The sequence below is a fragment of the Homarus americanus genome, unplaced genomic scaffold (genome assembly GCF_018991925.1).
Source record: "Homarus americanus isolate GMGI-L3 unplaced genomic scaffold, GMGI_Hamer_2.0 scaffold28, whole genome shotgun sequence".
NCBI lineage: Eukaryota > Metazoa > Arthropoda > Malacostraca > Decapoda > Nephropidae > Homarus > Homarus americanus.
The window spans coordinates 2,805,945-2,825,764 of NW_024742238.1; the positions used below are offsets into that span (position 1 = coordinate 2,805,945).

The 19,820-nt window shown below is 43.2% G+C and overlaps 1 protein-coding gene across 2 annotated transcripts in view; it reads left to right on the forward strand.

Annotated features, from left to right (window-relative positions):
• The window catches only part of LOC121876624 (protein Wnt-5b-like), a 76,899-nt gene that overhangs the window by 1,299 nt on the left and 55,780 nt on the right, over positions 1-19,820 (forward strand). Inside the window, exon 2 of one of the 2 annotated variants that reach the window (XM_042381904.1) lies at positions 351-519. The exons of the other annotated variant lie outside the window; for it this stretch is intronic. The gene's annotated coding sequence lies outside the window, so the exon portion shown is untranslated. The remainder of the gene's footprint in view (positions 1-350; positions 520-19,820) is intronic. 2 annotated transcript variants of the gene reach the window in all.

Consider the following 19,820-nt stretch of genomic DNA (forward strand, 5'->3'; position numbering starts at 1 on the left):
ATGTTACAGTAGTCATTGGGAACCCTCAACAAAATTCTTAATAGGAAGAAGATAGTTTATAGGTATAGAGAGGCAGTGCGGTGTGGTAAACTGCAGTGTGTGCCAGAGGGGGAGGGGGCCATACCTTTCAAACAGTTCCTACAAGCGTCAGTCGTGGTCGTAGCAAGGACTAGTACAGTGCGTGAGCTTTGGTAACAGCAGCTATTGCTGTATGACATTCCTTAAATTTCCTTTTGTTTGCATAATATATATATATTTTTTATATAAAAAACAAGTCAGGTGTATAAGTAATATTTCTGAGCGTGGTTGAAATCCTAGTTCCAGTTACCATGATGCAATTTTACTTTCAGTTAATATTGGAGGTGAACTGAATGACACATGAGGGGGCAGCAGTGTGTTAGATGGTCTAGAGAGCAACATACCAACAACAGCAGACACCCTTCCCTCTACGTGCCTCACTGACAACCGTTGTAACAGCCGCGTGTCCCTCCGCTCGGCGTTGATAGGAAGACTAAACTGGTAATTTATTTATTTGGAAATTTTTTGCCTTTCATAAAGCGGGTGTTCTCGTGCCACACTTGAAAGTCACGGTACAATTACTGCTTAAAGCCACGGTTTGTAGGTCGTGGTTGTGGATCCAGTGAATAACTTACACTGGATCCTCTTGACGTGGCTTATATCACTCATATCACTCATGAGAAGTTGAGTACTGTTGTCCTCAAACATATTTACATCCTCAATATAAAGTTTGTATTAGCTGGATTATGATAATTTGTTTTGCGTATTAGCTGGATTATGATCATTTGTTTTGCGTCACCACGGCGCCATACTGTATATTATAGCTCCTCTGATTATAGAATTACATGAGGCGTAACACGTAGCAACCTGTGCCTTTACCAGTGATTGTATTTATTTAAGAACATAAGACTCAAGAAAACTGTAGTAGGTCCATTAGTCCATGCGAGGTAGTTCCTGTTAACACGCAACCCATTATGACACGTATATCTCCATTCTCGATCCTATATTGAAACTTCACAACGAGTTCGAGTTAATGATGGTGTTTCGTAATTTGTTCCACTTACCCACAACTCAGTTTCCGAGCCAATGTGCAGCTACTTACTTCCTAATTCTAAATTTCTCATAATTTGATAGTTTAAGTACAGTACAGTGCAATACCTGTACATGCTTATTTATACGGTATCACCTTTAATCCCGTTTTCCATTCATGCGCTTCTATCATGTCGCCCCTCGATCTTCGCCTATAGACTAGAAAAAGTATTTTGTTTTAAATTATTTATGTTCAAAGTTCCAACAAACTTAAGAAAACACAACTAAGAAGATTAAGTGCCTTATCAAAACACACACACACACACACACACACATATATATATATATATATATATATATATATATATATATATATATATATATATATATATATATATATATATATATATATATGCTTAATAGGGATAATCGTCAATTACGCAGCATCTTGCAGTTTTCTTTGTTATTATGCACCCATTCAGTTATTTGTTACACAACTACTGTACGAGTAATTGTAAATGTTTTCTTTTATCCTACATGAGTTGCATGAGGAACATGCGGGGGTAGAATTTGGTAGATAGGCAGCAGTTTTCAATATTACACACGTACAGAAGTGTTACTGCCACCTGTTGTACATTCACTCGTACCTACTGCATTGCGGTACTATTGTTACCTCACGTTACAATCGTTGAGTATTTGTGATAGTGTTACTGTCAAAATGATGTATAGTCATACATTGTTGGAATAACACAGTATTAGTCACTTGTTGTAATGTTATTACTGCGCTTCAACAACCAAGGACTTTAAGCGCCTAACAAAGTTAGCAATTCCACTATTCCACCAACTTTAAAATAAGAGATAAAACTCCAGAGTATAGTCACATGTACTGCAGTACAGTGATGTAACGTTGCATTTACAGTCGTGCTGTTACACGGTCCATAACAGTTTTGTAACGTTACGGTTCTGAAATGTGAGTCACAGATACACTGTTACATGATTGACACAGTTTTATCAAAATTTGCAGTCAGTTTGTATGAGTTACACGCCGTTAGAGCATGTAATTATACACTGTTAATATGTGGGGTGTAGTCTTAGTGTTAACTCGTATAATTCTACGTTTGTACGGTGTTACAGTCACACTTACACACTCCATGTTGACTGAAGAGCAGTACACGTTACATGATATACAGCACAGTACTAATTAATCAGCGATAAGAAATACAAACATCTAAGGAAAGCATCACTGTAAGGTGTGAGGCTTCACGTCACTCCCGGCGGGTCACACGTGCTCACTGACTGATAACATTCCTTGATCTACTGGACTCTTTGTGCTTACTAAATTATGTCAACACGCCCAAACGCGCACGATGTCTGGTACAGTCTGGTTAAGTGATCTCTGATCAAAACTGAGGCAACGGGTAAATTAACTAGTTATGTGTACAGGGCCACACAACACCACAACCTTCAGCCTCACAACACTTGTACCACACACTAATATTATTCTCACTTTCTGAACTGTTTACAACACCCCAACAGGTACACGCTTGTCTTTCACAAATATTTTCGTAACTCAGTGTTTGAGTGGACAGTTTGCCGCCCCTGGGTCCTGTCTCCTTATGCAGGAAAAAGAAGAAAATAGGCGGAAACTTACACCATTCCCTTGAATGACAGCGGCAGGTGGTGTGGCGAGACCTCAGGCGAGTTGTAAATTTATTATTATTGTTATTGTCAGCAGCGACATCGAGGTCGGCGACACGAGTATTCACGTCTTTATATATATATATATATATATATATATATATATATATATATATATATATATATATATATATATATATATATATATATATATATATGCCAGAAATTAGTTGAACGGTGTAAAGAAAATTATGCATTATGATAAAACTGATTTAATTTGAATCGCAAATAGATCAGATAAGACTAGCAGGTCACAGCGAACCCATGAATGTACACCATTACCAAGTACTGTACCAATGTTTAGGTCGAAGTCGTTCATATTTTTCTTTTTAATTCTTCTCCACTTCGTTTTCTTCGCCGCCAGATGCGTTCGTCGGGCAGCCGCCAGTTGTTATACTTTAATAATAATAATACTGTATTGTTATAATATTGGTATTACTTTAATCGTTTTAATATCCACGAATTTTAGTGACACTGATATCGTAAGTACTGTGCTAGCAGTTACTGAAGTCCCATTATGCGCGTGTAGATCTTAGGTAACAAGTGGACGAGTTTTAGTTAAAATTTTCACTCGCAGTTTATGATGACAGATCGAGGTGAAGGTCACAAAGCGGAAAGATAAACAAACGTAATATTTACACAAATTACGTGTCTAGCTCGTGCGGTTCTCGTAGCTCATCTGTTTTGCACTTACGTCACTGAATATCGGGAGCACGGAGTGATGGGGACAGGTGTGTAACAGGTGAAGCCTTGTAGCGTCTAGTAGTCCCAGGAAGATGTGAAGCTCGCGTATTGAAGTGTTAGTCGGAGCTGTTAGCGAGAGGAGGACGGTGGAGCTGTCTTCGAGAAGAGGAGGAGGAGGGTGGTACGGCCTTTGAGAAGAGGAGGAGAATGGTGGTACTGTCTTTGAGCAGAGGAGGAGGAGGGTGGTGCGGTCTTCGAGAAGAGGAGGAGGAGGGTGGTGCGGTCTTTGAGAAGAGGAGGAGGAGGGTGGTGCGGTCTTTGAGAAGAGGAGGATGGCGGTGCGGTCTTTGAGAAGAGGAGGAGGATGGCGGTGCGGTCTTCGAGAAGAGGAGGAGGGTGGTGCGGTCTTTGTGTGAGAAGAGAAGTAGGACGGTGGTGTGGTCTTTGAGAAGAGGAGGAGGAGGAGGAGGGTGATACGGTCATGTGCAATTTCGATTTTCGTGTGGCCTAAATCTTATGTCCTTGTGTAAATGAGTGACTGAGTGACGAACTACCTGAATGAGTAACCAGTGAGGAACCAATGGGGAGAGACCGCAGGTGAGGAACTATAAGTGAGATAAGTTCCTTCTCTCTCTCTCTCTCTCTCCAGCAGTGATAGAGAATTCGTCTAAATGTCAAGAGAGAGAGAGAGAGAGGGGGGGGACCTGTTCAATATGCATCCTTTTTTTTTTGGTGGGTCGCGGGAAACCAACATAAGTTTCGCCACAGTGATGTCTAGTAGTGCCACGACACCTGCGACACTGATAACCTGTTTGTGTTATCTTGACGTGTGGGGAAGGGGTGGCGGGTTGAGTGTGTGACGGAGTGGTATTGTTTTGGTTTTGTGTGTGTGTGTGTGTGTGTGTTTTGGTGTGTGTGTGTTTTGGTGTGTGTGTGTTTTGGTGTGTGTATAGGTTTGTGTGTGTTGACGTGTATGTTTTTGTGCTTGTGTATGTGTTTATTTTTGTATGTATATTTTTGTGTATTGGTGCTTAGTATAGGTGTTTACGTACCCATTCAAGTGTGTGTGTGTGTGTGTGTGCGTGTGTGTGTGTGTGTGTGTGTGTGTGTGTGTGTGTGTGTGTGTGTGTGTGTGTGTGTGTGTGTGTGTGTGTGTGTTGCGGTTTGAACCTGCCCAGATGACAAAAACAGATCCAGGGTGTACGTCCGTGTCTACCTGAGTGTTACCTGTCGCTGCCACTTATTAAGATAAATCCTGACCTCGGATTCACGAATGTTAGTAAGTTGAGAAATCCTCTTAACTGGTTGACTTAAGATTTAACACAGAAATAACATTAACATCATACTTGGTCTCTCTTTATATTATCTACAGTATACACATTAATTTATTCTCCCATTTGGTGCTAAGTTAGGTAGAGTCTCAGTGTAATTTTAATCATGTTTTTAAATGAGAAATTCTTACGTTAATCAATTCGTGTGGATTCTTGTACAACTTCACTTAAAAGGAATATTTATCGCGTGACCCTTTGTGATGCTGGTCTGGTACCGTGTGGGATGTTTCGCTATCTCTCTCTCTCTCTCATTTTGGGCGAGGGTGTGTTGGGATCGAGGAGGGGGCTGATAAGGATGTTGGGTCCTCGGATGTTGATGTGAGGATGTGTATTCCAGAGGCGAACTTAAGCTACGATACATACAGTGGGTGTCCGTCCAAGATGGTGTAACGGGACAAGAAGTTTAGTGTCTATATATGCTGTGTCAATCCTTACCATCGGAAGATTTAACGTAGGACATTTGAGAGTCTTCGGTCTGTATTTTCAAAGATCTTTATCGCCATGTCTTAAGTTTTATTGGTCTAAAAAAAAAAAGAGAGGCATTTTATTAAGGTAGTTTCAGTGTTGTTTTGATGCCACTTTGACCTTATTCTGGGTTTTAGTGGGCCATTTAGATAAGTTATCGGGGAAATTTAACGTAGAATCCTGTAACAACCACGAGTTCGACTCCCGCGGGACGAGTGAGGATGAGTAATGTTTGAGAGAGGGGGGCGGCCGGGCAGGTAGGGATGAGTAATGTGGCTTTACTGTGAGTCACCACCTCGTGTTTCACCTGGTGGGTCAGGAAGAGGTGGAGGGCGCACGCAGGTAGGGAGAACTCGCGCTCACGCTTCTAATTCTTGTTGACGTCCTGGTCTGGAGTTTAGTTCCTTGGTGAGTGGCGGCCGCGTCTGGTGCTGTCTGGTGTTGTGGTATAAAATTAAAGAGATAATTTATATGAAGATAATACTGAGAAGAGGTATAATACGGCCCTGGGTGACGGGTTTGGTACAGCACCTGAATTACATCACAGGTAAAGTACAAAATAATAGTTATATTTTACAGGAACAAATATAATGGTTACGGTGAGATGAAAGTAGGTAATTAGAGTGTATAAAAAGTTGAAGTGTGGCAAAAACTTCAATTTTGTGGGCATTAAGATAGTAAGATGGTTGAGCGGTAACGCGCGTATCTCTCACGGTTATGTCAAGGGTTCGAATCTTGCTTGCCCCAACCATGAGAAGGGTGTTATCCAGTGTGACCCACCAAACATTACAGGTTTCCCGGATTCCAGTATCTTCCTGTATTAAAACTGGATAGACCGACCCCCCGAACGGCTAGTAAGCTGATGAGTGGTGTAAAAATAACAAAAACAAAAAACAAAACCCAACTGAATAAAAAAAGATTTCTTGACGTCATTTGCCTTTGTCTACTCAGCGGTAATTAGGAACCTGGATGTTAATCGATCGGTGGATCGTGTTCAGGATGATGAATTAACTTGTGCAGTTGATGGGTAGTCCGGAGATAATGGACTTATTATTTGACACAAGGTCATACAGCTCGTTAACTCAAGTTGTGGTTGTCGTGTTGGTGATAATGTCTTTGCCTTAAGGTGATTCACGCATAGCTCGCCTTAGTGTCAACCATCCTGGAACACGAGGGTCTACTCTTATTATTGTTGTCAAGCTTTTGTTTACTTAATGCTGGTATTATGGGGCCTTTGTTTACTTAATGCTAATGCTGGTATTTTGAGACTTGTTTACAAGGCACAAAATGTAGCCACTCAAGAGGTCTTGTTCTTGAGTAGAACACACGGCCACCCAGAGGGTTTGTTACTGAGTGGAACACACGGCCACCCAGAGGGTTTGTTACTGAGTGGAACACACGGCCACCCAGAGGGTTTGTTACTGAGTGGAACACACGGCCACCCAGAGGGTTTGTTACTGAGTGGAACACACGGCCACCCAGAGGGTTTGTTACTGAGTGGAACACACGGCCACCCAGAGGGTTTGTTACTGAGTGGAACACACGGCCACCCAGAGGGTTTGTTACTGGGGTTTGTTACTGAGAGGAACACACAGCCCAGAGGGTTTGTTACTGAGTGGAACACACGGCCACACAGAGGGTTTGTTACTGAGTGGAACACACGGCCACCCAGAGGGTTTGTTACTGAGTGGAACACACGGCCACCCAGAGGGTTTGTTACTGAGCGGAACACACGGCCACCCAGAGGGTTTGCTACTGAGTGGAACACGGCCACTCAGAGGGTTTGCTACTGAGTGGAACACACGGCCACTCAGAGGGTTTGTTACTGAGTGAAACACACGGCCACTCAGAGGGTTTGTTACTGAGTGGAACACACGGCCACTCAGAGGGTTTGTTACTGAGTGGAACACACGGCCACCCAGAGGGTTTGTTACTGAGTGGAACACACGGCCACTCAGAGGGTTTGTTACTGAGTGGAACACACGGCCACCCAGAGGGTTTGTTACTGAGTGGAACACACGGCCACCCAGAGGGCTTGTTACTGAGTGGAACACACGGCCACTCAGAGGGTTTGTTACTGAGTGGAACACACGGCCACCCAGAGGGCTTGTTACTGGGTAGAAAACGCGGCTACTCAGAGGGTTTGCCTAACTTGTTTACTCAGCGGCCAGCACACATAACGGAGGGGGCGGGGAGGGAAGGAAACTCATGCCAGGTAAAAAAAATAGTCGGCACAGTTTTCGTGATAATCTTGTCCAGGATATTTAGAGAGTTAACACTTCCTCTTGTGTCCACCGCTGCAGTAGGTCTGTTCTAAACGATGACTTGGCCAGCTTGTATATAATGTATGTTGGTTTGTGTTAGCTTTGTTATTTGGGATTTTAAATGTCACTGTGGCATCTGCTTCATTACCTCAAGATTAGACATGCTAGTTTATTCCACCTTAAGATTAACCACCCTAACGCTAATCTAACTTAATCAAATTTAGTCTAATCTAACTTATCGAACCTAATCTAATAACTTAACCGAAGGTAAACCAACCTAACACCCTCAGTTACTGTTAGGGTGGTTAATGATCTGGGATGTCTACTCTTCAGGTGATCTAGTCTGGTCACCCGTGTCGTACCTGACAGCTGTCAACCCTAAGCTTATAACCTGTCCCAGTTATATAAGCCTTATAGTATCAGAACTGACTCAAGTCTCTGCGGTGTCCGTCTGAAGGTACAGTTCCTGTGCTTATTATACAGGCGTCCAGGTGGATGACATACACGGGATTTGATGATCTGGATGATAATAATAATTTTCTTGTTCTTAAATTTGGAGGTACGATTCATGATTTCCAGGACCTAGTTGACTTTTGTTTTTCACCGCTGCTCTCACTTGTTGCTCTGCTCTTAGAGGCTCATTAACCCTCAGGCTCATTCTTATCCGAGTCTGTAGATACGACGACAATAGTGTAATGAAAATACTGTCGGGTGAGCTTCCTGATGGTGGAACAATCCTTGGGTGAACGAACAATCCATGGTCAGTGAACAACCCCCAGCTGCTGCGTCCACCACTGCTTCAGGGATCCAGCCTTGGCGCAGTGGACTTTCAAGGTTTAGAAATTCGATGCCTTGTTATGTATGCACATGCATCCATATATTCGTACACGTATACATATATGTATATTCATACACGAAGCATTTATATGTGCATGTACAGTATATGATTTCATGTAAGTACATAATTATATAATGCACACATTTATACCTGTGTATAAGGATGCATGCATATACACATGCATGTTTGTGTTCATACATATGTCTAATCTCCATAAATATAGGTTAGATATATACATGCCTAAATATATTCCTAAGCTACGTGTGTACAGTATACAAGTACAAAGACAGCGAGCCAGTCACAAGGGTTCGACCTTCGGCATCGCTAGAAATGGCAGTATGCGGTAATGACGGGTGAAGGTGTGTAATCTGGCGATATCTTATCACTCTCTCTCATGAGACACAAGAAACTACAAGGAGAGATGCACTGTGGGTGGCGGGAGTGTGACTCTTCATATAGCGTCCTGAGCTCGAAATTGGAACAGATTTTTACACTTGATGATATGTAAGATTATTGTTGTGATGGCTTGAGGAGATAGGGAGGAGAGTGTGTGTACTGATGACAACAAGTGGAGTAGAGAACAGGGAGTCTTGCTGAATGTGTAACAGTTTCTTTTGTTAAGACAATCATCATTTTTGTCTTTTCAAGGATGATGTAACGAGAAGCAAGACACGAATACTGAAAAGAAATACAAGTATTATAAACGTTTTATTATGGCAAATTTATTAAGGTAATTTCTTCACTATGATATGTGTTATAAGTTAGAGTCAGACGATCGTGTGAATTTTGCTCAAGGATAAATTTATACGAGATTAGAAAGGGGGGGGGGGGGTAGTCCTGGAGGTAGGCCCCTTGTTTAACCATCTATAATGTATCTCAAATATATTATAATCACAGTGAGAACAGTAAAGATCTTTAACGAATCTCATCTCATTCTTTCCATTTCTTGTGAATTACCATGATGCTGAATACAGTAATTTCTCAACGTGTTATCTGGAGGTCACAGTAGCTTATGACACATTGATACATGAAATGGTTGTGTTTTATATCTGTAATTGTACATAGGTCTGTAGAGTCATAGGTCAGTGTGTGTGTGTGTGTGAGAGAGGTGAACAGTCGCACCTACACAAGTTTCTGACGATCTATCACGCTCACATATAATAACAGAGTACGGCAGGAAACTGTGCGACTCACTACCTCTGTCTGCCTCACTACACTGTCTCTCCTGTGTATATGGTGCACAGCCTCACTACACTCTCCTGTGTATATTGTGTGTATGGTGCACAGCTTCACTACACTGTCTCACTTCTGTATAAAGCGTATGGTGCACAGCCTCACTGCAGTCTCCTATACACTGCATTATAATCCAAAGTTCTTCTACTGAGGGTACCATAGTTAGGTGATGGTACACAGGTATCTATTTACATTACTCCATACCTATCCATAACTACCTGCCGTCTCCTACTACCCAGCTGAGTGCTCCATGTCCTTAGTGCTGTTCATGTCATCCATTCCCCATATAAGTTATCGCTATTTTTTGTGTTTATTTAAGTGATAGTAATGAGGGTTGGTGGTGGTGCTGTGTGGTAAGACTGTGGGTGGTCATAGTCAACACAGATTCCTTAATGTTAGCTCTTGTGGTTATTTATGTTGGTAATTAACGAGAAGAGGCAGCGAGAGGATGAGCCGGATCAACACTATATACTAAGGAAGAGTTGGTGTAGTGAAAGTGTTGGTGTGGTAGTTGATGTATGATACGACTCTCTAGCCTGTCACTTTTTACTGTGTGTGTGTGTGTGTGTGTGTGTGTGTGTGTGTGTGTGTGTGGCGGTTGTTTTACTATGTAATTTTTCACATGCCTTATACCGTCATGAACCCAAGGCGATAAGGTGATGGTCATTCAAGTGGCAGGAGTTATAGGAAGCCATTTCTAGATAACTAAGTCCATTTGATCCCCATTTATATAAGGCTGTAGGCAGAGAGGGGGGAGGGGAGGGGGGGTTTAGACGAAAGGTGTTGTAGCTTCAGGTTGTTTCTCTTCTACTTCCATCTGGCCTCGCGACAGTTTTCTGGGAACTCAGTTGAAATGTGTCATCAGTCCGTCTGCTCGCCATCAATTCGGTTTCGATCTGGGGGAACCTGTGGGTATCCGGAACCAGTGATCGGTTTAGCTTTGTGGTCGTTCCTTAGAAAATACAGCAGCAGGTTAGGTTAGGTGAAGTTAGGTTAGGCTAGGCTAGGTTAAGATAGATAGGTTAGGTTAGGTTACTCTGACCGTCTGAAAATCTCTTATAACCAGATCGACCAGTGAGAACGCAGGTGTACCATAACATTAATGAAATACAAGGTACAATAGGCTGGTATAGGTGAGTCACGGTACAACGAGGTACATTACGCGTACAGTACCTCAGCCACCGCTCGAAGCTCCTGCTGTGCTCCTGCTGTGCTCCTCAAGTTTACTTAGGAACGAAATGGTTAGGTTAGGTTAGGACCGTAGACACCTAACACCTACCTGAGACCTTACCACACATCCTTACTGTGGGGAACACGACACACACATTGTCATTGTGGGGGAACACGACACACACACACATCCTGCTCTGGGGGAACACGACACACATCCCACGACACACACACACATCCTTACTGTGGGGAACACGACACACACACATCCTTGCTGTGGGGGAACACGACACACACATCCTTACTGTGGGGGACACGACACTCACATCCTTACTGTGGGGAACAAGACCACACACACACACACACACATCGTTACTGTGGAGGAACGACACACACACATCTGGGGGAACACGACACACACACACACACATAATGTGGGGGAACACGACACACACACACACACACACACACACACACACACACACACACACACACACACACACACACACACACACATCCTTACTGTGGGGGAACACGACACACACACATGCTTATTGTGGGGGAACACAACACACACACACACACACACACACATACATGCTTATTGTGGGGGAACACGACAGAAGAAGGTTACAGCGACACTGAAACTGGTTGGTGACGATGACGTAGCAGGAGGTGCAGGAAGCAAGTAGTTTGGTGTCCTGATGGTGCACCTATCACCCCGCCCCGCCCCACCCCGCCCCGGGCAATACTGACACCTGCACCAGGTGAATCCCCGGCCCCCCCCACCCGGGCCACACTCATACCTACAGTAGGTGAGACCCCAGAACCGCCCCACCACGCCCAGTATCAGATGGGTGGACCGCCCTGCCCCGCCCCGGGCCACACTGCCTTATCCACCTGTAATGACAAACCACTTTGACCAGCTATAGGGGAGGACAGGTGGTCAGTATAGCCACCTGTCCTCCCCTGTCCATCTGTCCTGTTCACCTGTCTTATTTAGCTGGTTTGTCCACACGTTTATCCACCTCTCCAGTCCTCACCACCTGTCCTCACCACCAGTCCTCACCACCAGTCCTCACCACCTGTCCTCACCACCAGTCCTCACCACCTGTCCTCACCACCAGTCCTCACCACCCTTTTTGTTTACCTGTTCATCAAAGTGAAGATCACATGTAAATACCTTCTTGTTGCTCTGATGGACAATACCACCAAACTTGTAGGATAGTGTCTTTAAGGTGTTAGGTTAGGTTAGGTTAGATCAGGTTAGATTAAGTTAGGTTGTATTAGGTTAGATTAGATTAAGTTAGGTTAAGTTAATCGTACATGAACTGAAAAAAAAATCCCAGATAGAAAACATTACTCAATTATATAAGATAAAAAAATATAAAAATAAATATAAAGTAAACTACAGTGTCTTTTGGCCGCCCAGGAGAGAGAGAGAGAGAGAGAGCTCCTGTTTACACCCAGCCATTATCTATCTGTCCAACCTGTATTTAAAACTTCCCAACGTAATGGCGTATCACAATTTACTGGACACAGGCACACAATTCCACCACAAACCAAAAACAACACAAAAAAGAGAAAGAATTAGTGTATAGCATCCCAGCAGGTCGAATGTTTGTGTATAAGTTCTGGTTTGGTTTGGTTAGGTTAATGTTAGGTTGGGTTAGGTAAGCTCAGGTTAGGCTAGCTTAGGTTAGGTTAACTCAGGATAGGTTAGGATGGTTTGGGTTAAGTCAGGTTAGATTTTTTAACCTACAGTTGATTCACAATATTTATCATAAATCACTGAGGGATGATGGGAGAGAGTGGAGGGGGGGTATGTCGATCCGTTGTCATGGAAACCAGGTATAGGATAAATGTAATTACCCTTAATTACCCAGGTGAGGCCATTTAACCATAACTACCGCCTCTTACCTGTGGGGAATCATCAGTTTCTAGCATTTAGTCCACCATGGCGTAGTCAGTCCCCCCTTCCCCTACCCCCGTCATGACTCAGATGTTCAGGGACGGTTGTTTAGTCATGACTTTTTTATGAGTCATTATATACGACTCACGATGGGGTTAGATAAATACATGTATACTATATTATGTGTAATTACTGCTGACTGATGGTAATGGTGACTCATGACTTAACTGATGGTAATGGTGACTCATGACTGGTGACTGATGGTAATGGTGACTCATGACTTAACTAACTGGTGCCTGATGGTAATGGTGACTCATGACTTAACTAACTGGTGACTCGTGACTGTAGTAGTAAGTGGTGACTCGTGACTTAACTAACTGGTGCCTGATGATCTAATAAGTGTTGACTGGAGGTGTAAGTGGTAGTTAGCGGGGTAAGGAGGGGGCGGGGGGGTCCTGGACCATAACAGTATCAGGGATGGTTATAAGGAACAGTGTCAGGGTATTGGTCTCAGAGGCTGTTGTAAGCACACGGAGCAGTAGCAGTAACACAAGTAACAATAACACGATTAGCAGTAACACGTGTAAAAACAACACAGTACCAGTAGCAACAACACCAGGAGCAATAACACGAAAAAAGTAACACCATAGCAGTAGCAGCAACACCAGTAGCAGTAACACGAGTAAAAGCAACACCAGTAGCAGTAATACGAGTAACAATATCACCACAGCAGTAGCAACAACACCGTACTAGTAACACCAGTAGCAGTAACACCAGTAACAGTAACACGAGTAACAACAACACCAGTAGCAGTAATACGAGTAACAATATCACCATAGCAGTAGCAACAACACCGTACTAGTAACACCAGTAGCAGTAACACCAGTAGCAGTAGCAGGAGCAGCAGTTAGCGGCATCATGGAGGGAGGGAGACGGGGTACGTGGTGGGGGATCAGTGGTGACAGGGGGGACGAGGTGAACGGTCCTATATCAGGTAATTACTGGCGCGCAGTCGACCATTGGCTTAAGTAATGGTATTTTGGGGTCCACCGATGAGGGAGGTGGCGGCCGTCAACCTGGACACATTACCTGGGACCTACCTGTCTCACCTGGTGCTTATGGGGGTCTACCTGTTTCACCTGGTGCTTATGGGGGTCTACCTGTCTCACCTGGTGCTTATAGGGTCTACCTGTCTCACCTGGTGCTTATGGGGTCTACCTGTCTCACCTGGTGCTTATGGGGTCTACCTGTTTCACCTGGTGCTTATGGGGTCTACCTGTCTCACCTGGTGCTTATGGGGGTCTACCTGTCTCACCTGGTGTATGGGGTCTCCTTGTTTCACCCTGGTGCTTATGGGGTCTACCTGTTTCACCTGGTGCTTATGGGGTCTACTTGTTTCACCCGGTGCTTATGGAGGTCTACCTGTTTCACCTGGTGCTTATGAGGTCTACCTGTTTCACCTGGTGCTTATGGGGGTCTACCTGTCTCACCTGGTGCTTATGGGGGGGTCTGTCTCACCTGGTGCTTATGGGGGTCTGTCTCACCTAGTGCTTACGGGAGTCTGTACTGTAGTAGCCATTGTGGAGGACAGAACCTTCGGCCTAATTCGACCAGGTGAGAGGTCCTCCTCAAAGCACAGGACATTATCTATTCGTGTCCACCTGGGTAGTGTCGAGTCCTCTGGCAACAGGCAGGTTCTACTACAGGATGTTGCGTGGTTTAGGACTCACTGGTCACCCGTGTCTTCCCCTGGGCCATAAACGGAGATTTTATACTTCAATCCTTTTATTCTTGCACTTCCTAAGGTCGCCAAGAGGCAAGTTGGTGTTCCTGAAGAGACTGATTACCAAAGAGATTTTTAACGACCTGTTTTAGGGTATATGTGTCAGGATTTGTGGTAAGGTGTTCGTAGATGGGCTGGAGGTGGAGAGTGAGGATGTTGTGGTTTATGTGATTCGAGGGAAATATTGCAGGTGTTGCAGGCTTAGGAGGTCATTCTTGCCTTAAATCTACGCAGTGTGTGTGTGTGTGTGTGTGTGTGTGTGTATGTGTGTGTGTGTGTGGTTGGAACGGCGGGGGTGTTTACTCTGACGCATCTTAAGTGAGCCATTCAGTTACGTTCCCTTACCACCATCAGTCAGGAGAAGAAAAGAAAGAAAATCTAACGTAGTAACTTAGTAAGAATACTTGTTTACATCTTCCCCTGCACCACCAGAGCTTGTGACTGAGATAAACCTTCCACAGGAAAGACTGGGGCACCTTCTACCTCGACGGCTCTGTGTTACGACCAACAGGAAAGGCTATGGTCACGCTAAGGATTTTTTTTCGTTGTTTTTTTTTTGAGGAATTTTAGAGGGACAAAAACTTTCACTGGGAGGTAAAAAAAAATAAGGTGGGAAACCCTAAATGAAAATTGCGTAACCTGGGTAAAAAAAATATATAGCCAAGACAAGTTTCAGCTCACACGTCTAGAATCACAGGGTTTGTTTAGCTGAAGGATGGATTATATGTCGACGATGATGAGGAATGATTTGTCGTGTTGTGAGAATGTCGGCAGATCCTCGAATGAACAATTAAAGAACCACAGATGCATTTTTTTTTTACTTCATTTGATTTGGTGTCCGGATATTTCTTCATTGCCTTAACTGATTTACCTCATATATACAGTACAGTATCACAGATGCCTTGTCTGGCCGACTTGCGATGTGTTGTTTGGCCTTGTGAAAATGTTGACTCCTGGTGGTAGTTTTGAGAATTAAGTACCTTATTTATGTTTAAGTAGGAGTGTTTTATGATGGAGAAGGCGTTAATATAATGATATATGTCTTTTTTATAGTAAAGTATGTATATAAAACACAATTTAGTGTTAGTTAAACGAGTCTCCGTAATACATCACCAAAGAGAATGACGAAAATGGACTGGTCAGTTGGGTCAGGTAGAGAGAGGGCAGCACTTAGCGTCCGCCCTCTGCCTTCACAAATCAACTCGACTGAGAGGACCCGTCTGTGTCCACACCCCACCTCGGGTACATATTTACGGTCTGCTGGAACGATAAAGCAGTTGTCGCCGTTCGTCTGTTTGTTTGAGTGTCTGCGCTGTACAAGAAGAACCATGAAGACTAGGATGAACATATTTGACATCAAGGCGACAACACCAAGTTCGCACATTAACATCAGCGACCAACAAATTTATTATTACCTTCCTTTCTCCAGCGAAGACGAAGACCTGCCATGAGGAGGTGTGTCGTGCAGTGCATGTATCATGTAAACAGTTAATGGTGCACTATTTACTGTGACACTAACATTTGCAAGAAAGACCAAATTAGGTTCACCACATGAATAACTGGGTACTGTAGAAATAATCATATAACTGGGTAACTGTAAAAAGATATCCCTCTCTAATTTCAAATTATACAGTTACTGAAACTTAAATTAATGTATATTTTATGTATTTATTGTCGCTGTTCTCGCTTAGCACGTGGGAACAAGAAATTTATTAGAAGCTTAACTAGTTCCTCCCTCACTAACTACGGTAAGTCGGAGGAGACAGTCTATAGCGTACATCTCTCCGTCCGTCTGTTACCTCTGAGTTCAGGTTTTCATTTACGGTTTGTTTTCTGTGATATATCTAAGACTGTTGGTGATACAGAGTTTAAAACTTTACTTGGTTGATGTATCTTGCCTTGTTCCTGGTGGCCATGTTGATATTGAGTGTTACACAAATGGAAGGCAAGAGATGAGTACTATATAGCCCTTTTGTGACACCAACTTAAAGTGTAAAGCGAGTCGTCACCCTGATATAGTAACGTGATTTAGACAGATATATAATTAGATGTCTATTCAGTAAAATAGTTATACAAATTCACATTGTTTCAGCGTGTAAATAGACCACAGTGTAAACAACCAAACAATGGCAAACAGTTAGTCTATTTAACCAGCGAGAGCCATTAAAAGTTTATTTTCACCGGGTTTCTTCAATATTCAGTGGGTCCATAAGGTAATAAAACCTGCTCTTCCTGAAGCTATTATTATCATTATAACAAGAAGAGAATAATGGTGACAAGCAAGCATAGAAATGTCTCGGGGAATTTATGGCTGGTAAAAATGCACTCGCCGTCTACCGAGTGTTGCCGTCCTATAACCTGGACATTTTTTGACAGATTCCACGTCTCGTCAGGCCAGTCACTCCTACTGGTATATCTGTTTTCCTTTGTTTCCTTATCTTGGCATATCTTTATTCTCTTGAGTGGACATTAAGTGTTGGGTGTAGCTTGGGGGTGTAGCGAGTTTGGGTGTTGACAGCAGGGGTGGGAGGGGGACGGGGGGAGGGATCGGTGTGTGGGCGTCGTTGGTCTCACTGAGGCTCGGGGACATCACCGTAATGGACGAAAGCAAAAACTTGTTTATCTACCACTGGCAAATGACGCCGGACGTGTGGCGGCGGCGGTGGTAACACTGACGATGGGACGTATTGGTGGTGGCGATTGGTAACACTGACGCCATAAAGGTGTTGAATGACTTTACCTGGAGACCCTCCCTCCCTCCTTCCCTCCCTCCTTCCTTCTCTCCTGCCTGCTTCCCTCCTTTCCTGCCTGCCACCCCCCTTCCCTCCTGTCCCTCCTCTCCTCCTCCCTCCCTGGCTTCTTCCTTCCCTTCTCTCCTTCCTGCTTCTCTCCTTCATCCCTCCCTCCCTCCATCCACCCCTCCTTATCTTCTCTCTCTCCTTTCTCCCCTTCCTGCTCCCACTCCTCCCTCCCTCCCTGGCAGCTTCACTTCCTTCTCTCCCTTCCTCCATACCTTCCTTCTGATTTCCTTCTTGCTTCCATCTCTATTTCTCTCACTTTCTCTTTTTGATAACTCTCTCTCTCTCTCTCTCTCGGTTCTTCTATTGAAACACTGAGTCAAGTAAATGTTATATTGTTCTCTCAAGATACTTCTTTTTAATATTGATTTTCAATGTTCCTTCAAATTCCATTCTATCACCAAATGAATTTTGTGCCATCTCTTTCCGTCCTTGTTATCTCTCTTATCCTTGTTATCTCTCTTGTCCTGTTATCCCTCTCGTCCTTGTTATCTCTCTCTTGCCTTGTTATCTCCTTCCTTGCTATCTCTCCTGTTTCCATTTCTCTTCTGTCCTTGTTATCTCCTCTCCTCGTCCTTGTTATCTCTCTCCTGTCCTTGTTATCTATTTCCCTGTCCTTGTTTATATCTCCCGTCCTTGTTATCTCTCCCGCCCTGTTATCTCTTCTGTCCTTGTTATCTCTCTTCCTGTCCTTGTTATCTCTCTTCCTGTCCTTGTTATCTCTCTCCCTGTCCTTGTTATCTATTTCCCTATCCTTGTTATTTCTCCCTGTCCTTGTTATCGCTTCCTGTCCTTGTTATCTATTTCCCTATCCTTGTTATATCTCCCTGTCCTTGTTATCTCTCCCTGTCCTTGTTATCTCTCTTCCTGTCCTTGTTATCTCTCTCCCTGTCCTTGTTATCTCTCTTCCTATTCTTGTTATCTCTCTTTCTGTCCTTGTTATCTCTCTTCCTGTTCTTGTTATCTCTCACCAAGGCGACCTGTGGTGTAATGGTCACCACGCTCGCCGAGTGGACCCGGGTTCGATCCCCGGGCAGAGTGAAACTACGGGCAAGTTTCTTTACGCCATTTGCCTCTGTCCACCCAGCATTAATTGGGAATCTGGATGTTAATCGATTTGTGGATCGTGTTCCGGGGTAATGGTTAGCCAGTGCAGTTGGCGAGATCTTCCGGTCTTCTCGGACTATTCCTTGACACTGGGTCATGCAGCTCGTTAACTCAGGGTGTGGTTGTTGTGTTGGCGACAGCTTTTGCACCTTAAACAAATTCACACCTAGGTGGCCTAGGGCCGGCCATCCTCGCCACACGAGGGGCAACCATTATTATTATTATTATTATTATTATTATTATTATTATTATTATTATTATTATTATTATTATTATTATTATCGCTCACCGTCCTTGTTATTTCTCTCCATGACCATGTTATCTCTCTCCCTGTCCGTGTTATTTTCTCCCTGTCTTTATCTCTCCTCCCGTCCTTGTTATCTCTCACCGTCTTTGTTATCTCTCCTCCCGTCCTTGTTATCTCTCACCGTCCTTGTTATCTCTCTTCCCGTCCTTGTCTTCCTCGTTCTCCTCACCCTTGCAATTTTTTATTCTAAGTGAGGAGCCTTGACTTCCCTCCCCTTCCTTCCCTCCCCTCTCCCCCTTCCCCTCTCTCTTCCTCCCTCCCCCCACTTTCTCTCACCATTTTTGTCTACCATGATGGTGCTTCTCCACTAATGATGCTCCCATTGTGTCCAGCTTCTTCTTCTCTCTCTCTCTCTCTCTCTCTCCCCCTTTCTCTTCCCCCTCCTTCCTCCTTCCTCCTTCCTTCCTTCCTCTGTTAATAATACTGTTCTAATATTTTAAATAATACTTTCTGTCTCTGATATTGTTGTATGTTATATAGTTTTAATAATGCTGCTTCTCGTATGCTGCCTAAAATTAGCTTAATCTTAATAATGCTGCTCTAAGTCTTGATAATGTTGCTTCTCATAATGCTTCATATTATCTAATTTTAATAATGCTGCTTCTCATACTTCTTCATTGTGCAGTATCTAGTTTTAATAATGCTGCCTCCATACTGCCTCATAAGCTAAAATATTAATAATGCTGCTTCTCATACCGCCTCATACTATCTAAATTTTGATAATATTGCCTCACCTTATCAATTTTAATAATGCTGCCTCGTAATACTGAACCTTGTTATAATAATGCTACCTCTCACAGTCTGCCTTATAGTCTCTACTTATATAATACTGCCACTCATTATTCAAATTTAATAATGCTGTCTTGCTGATAATGCTTCATACTGTACTCTTGAAGGCATACAGTGGGCCTCCCTCATGCTGCTTCATATCCTAGTTTGTATGATACATTATTGGCTGCGTTATTGTTACAGTATTGTGGGTATTGAAGTTTTTATATTATTATTATCAATAGCGTACTGTAATTATTATTATTATTATTATTATTATTATTATTGTTGTTCTATTGTAATAATAATAATAATAAAATTGTAATAAAAATAATTAGTTTATTATTATTATTATTTTTGTATTGTAATAATAATAATAATAATAATGTAATAACAATTAATTAGTGTTTATTAT